The sequence below is a fragment of the Taudactylus pleione genome, unplaced genomic scaffold (assembly GCF_031769625.1).
Source record: "Taudactylus pleione unplaced genomic scaffold, aTauple2 ptg000093l, whole genome shotgun sequence".
NCBI classification, from domain to species: Eukaryota; Metazoa; Chordata; class Amphibia; order Anura; family Myobatrachidae; genus Taudactylus; species Taudactylus pleione.
Window position 1 is genome coordinate 30,003,217 of NW_028284495.1, and position 3,593 is coordinate 30,006,809.

At 39.5% G+C, this 3,593-nt stretch overlaps 1 pseudogene; it reads right to left on the reverse strand.

The window, feature by feature from the left end:
• Positions 1-2,384: 2,384 nt before the first annotated feature.
• Positions 2,385-2,503, reverse strand: LOC148526916 (5S ribosomal RNA; annotated as a pseudogene).
• Between the last annotated feature and the right edge of the window lie 1,090 nt (positions 2,504-3,593).

The following is a 3,593-nucleotide window of genomic DNA, read 5'->3' on the forward strand; positions in this document are numbered from 1 at the left end:
GCGGCCCTCAGGCAGTGAGGCCCACCGGGGATTTTTCCTATACCTCTGTGGGCCAGTCTGACCCTGTACACACTTACCAACTGGCCGCTTGATATGTCTGGCCAGACATCACAACTGGATGGGCATTTAAATTTGCTTGCCCAGTTGTTATGTCAGAGTCAGCAGCCAGTGTACATGCGGTCAGTGGGCCATCCGTACATACAGCCAGGCATACTGATATATCTTGCACATCAGCTGGGCTGCATGGCCAACCTGACATATTGGGTGTATACTAGGGTGGTCCAAAAAATAAAACATTAAAATTTTCTTTCTGCACAAGGTTATTTTTATTCCTTAGTACATCAATGGGTAGTACACCAAAACATTTTCCAAACAAACAATATTTAGGGGTCACCCTATAATGAACTTTTCTAGACTTAGATCTACATCCTCAGATAGTTGAATACATTGCGGAAAATCGGGTAGCTGTGGACGTTTCAGATATTTTTCAAGTTTTTCTTTAGTTTTCCTAGACACTCGATTGTCAAAAAATGCTAAAGCTACCAAGTGTTCAGAAAGAAACCAGAGGTGTCTGGTAAAAGCAATGCAAGCTTTCTTACCAATTGTTACATCAGGGTAGATTTTTCAGGAGACTTAAGAGCTTGTCATTATATGGTGCTCAAATTCCCAATGGAGCTTCATTCCAATACTTTACATAAACCAGAATTACAAACAAAGTCAAATTCACCATGTTGTTTGTCTCTATAGGTGTTAACTGGAACTGATTTAGAAAGAGACATACTTTCAGAGCGTAATTACCTTTACCCATCCATCGAGCATGGTGAGTACGACCAGGAGTTCTTAATGTTTCCCTGCTATTTCCACCACCAAGAAACAAAAGAGATAAATGCAAAGCTCCCTATGATCGTCTCTTGGTTGCTGTTTTTCCAGTGCATTTGGTAAATATTCTAACATTTCCTGTCGTAATCTGTTCAATACAGGATCTTGGAAGAGGGCAATATTCACTGCACTATAAACGTTTTTATCAATACTTCTCCATTCTTTCTGAAAGTGGTTGAAAGTTTCAACTTCTGGGTTCTAATACTTCTCTTTCTTTGAAGAATGTCTCCTTCCTTTACCTTGTTAAAACCCTTTATATATTTGAACGTTTCTATCATGTCCCCACTATCCCTTCTCTGCTCCAAACTATACATATTAAGTAATACAAGAAAACCATCTTAGATAATGTGGTTGGATTAAAGGTGCAGTTATATGATTTCATAAAATATAAAATATATCAATATTGAACTTAACAATGTGTTACTTACATTCAAATGTTGTATGTGTTAACCAAGCTGTTATATTTTATTGACAATTACAAGCTGACTATCCACTGTGCTGTCACAACACTAGCATCTGCAGGCTGGAAAAAGGTACTAACAATTTACAAGGATGACAAACAGGTATGTAACCAGTGGCATCACTAGGGGGGTTTGGAGGGTACGGACCACACTGGGTGTCACCCGACAGGGGGGTGACACCAAAATGCTGCCTCCTTCTAAGTGATCGAGAGTCCAGTGCTTCACTGTGATGTTTTTGTGTTGCAGTGTGGGGCGAGTCTCTTGGGGCAGCTCGGCATCTCCAGGAGTGCTGGGCTCACCCCCAGACTGACCTGGGGATGGTGTGAGGCCATGCATCTTCCCCATGATGCTATGCCCCATTTTTGGTATGGGGACTATTTGGCACACTGGGTGACACTGAACCCAGTAAAGCCAATGTATGAACCCCCTGCATTGTCACTTATTTTTATTTTGGCAGTTAGTAGACTAATATAACCACCACAGTTGTGTGGTGATTAGGGGTGATTTGAGGGAGGGTTGCCATGACAACACAGAAGAAGCTATATAAAGACAAGCAGTGTGACAGTTAGGAATCTACCTGTCCAGTCAGTAACCTCAGACTGTTATCTCCTTTATACCTGGTGAGGGAAAAGAGTGGAGGTGGGGACAGTGTGGGACAGGCTTGGACTGGGCCACCGAGGAATTGGTGAGTTCCATGATAAATGCAATCAAGAGATTATCACAATTATCCTGTGTGAAACCTCTTTCTGACTACATTAACATGCTGGGGCTCTCTTAAATGCAGATATTTAAAAAATAACTTTTAATTTAATTCCTTAAAATTGAACAGATCTCCTTAGCAAATAAGTGGGTATTGCAAAAATGTTCTAAATCATCAAGTTCCTACAAAATATTAATTGGATTCAAAAAACCGTATCAATAAGGTTGAATATTATATGTAGGATAATGATATCCATATTAATCCTGTGATTACCAGACTTTGATTGCTATATCAACACTATGCTGTGTGATCCATTCCATCCCAGTCCAACTCTTATGTGAAGTTACCTACAGCACCTGGTATTTTCAGGTGGTCTCCCATCCAAGTAGTAACCAGGCCCAATACTGTATAGCTTCCAAGATCAGATGACATTGGGCATGTCCAGCATGGTTTGGCTATAGGTTGGATGTTTATTATGAGAGTCCGGATGCCCTGGTGTATACACAGCAATAATGTTTGTAGGACTGTCTCGCATGAGGAGATAAGAACTACATGGGTATGCGGTGTGCATTATGCGGTGTGTAGGATGCGCGTTTCGCCTCTTGGGTGGCTTGAGGGGAGAGGTGAACAAGCCATCTGAGAGGCGAAACGCACATCCTACACATTGCATACCCATGTAGTTCTGGTCTGTGCACGGACCAGACCTCAGACTACTAACCGTATGTATGGTTAGCCGTATGTACAGATACCATATGTATGAATAGCTAACCGACCATCACGTCAGTGCAGCTGCGGAGGTTCAGATTTATCTGTGTAGTGCTAAATATGTTATGTCACTATACAACTGGATTTAATTTAGGAATATATTAATCTCCACAACCTTATGAGAATTGTGCCCCCTTCTCTTTTTCTCTGCAATATATTTACTTTGTTTATTTATGAACATATATGAAGTGAGGGTCACAACCCCTGCTTAATTTGGCTTAACCTTATCTATAATGCTTATTTATTGACGAGCCTTAAGATTTGTGCTTAATTATTAGCTTGAAGAACCTGACTGCACGAGAGAAATATAGCTGAGGACATACAGATGCTTAGTATGGGGAAGAAGAAGAAAACTCTCTTGTTGGGGGCACTCGAATGTAAAGGTTATAATAAGAATAATATATAAAAAATAACTTTTATTAGATATATTTTAAAATACCAAAAACAAGTCTGAGCCTGTTACTTATTGGCATTACTGTTGGAATAACAGCTATAAATTATCACAAGCAGAACACGAACATACATAGAACATAAGACAACATATAATACAATACTTATCACAATTATGTGAAGCTAAGTGAAATATTACAAATAGGTCTATAATTCTCTGTCTCATACAATATTGAGACCTATATAAAACATATACTAGTTCAATGACCTCATAATGTCGTCATAGCACAATGGCTAATCAGAATTACGGCAGAAGCATACAAGCAAATCTTCTAGAAAAGAATGTGATAATAACCATACAATATTCAATATAGGTTACGTGAGATATCACAGCACAA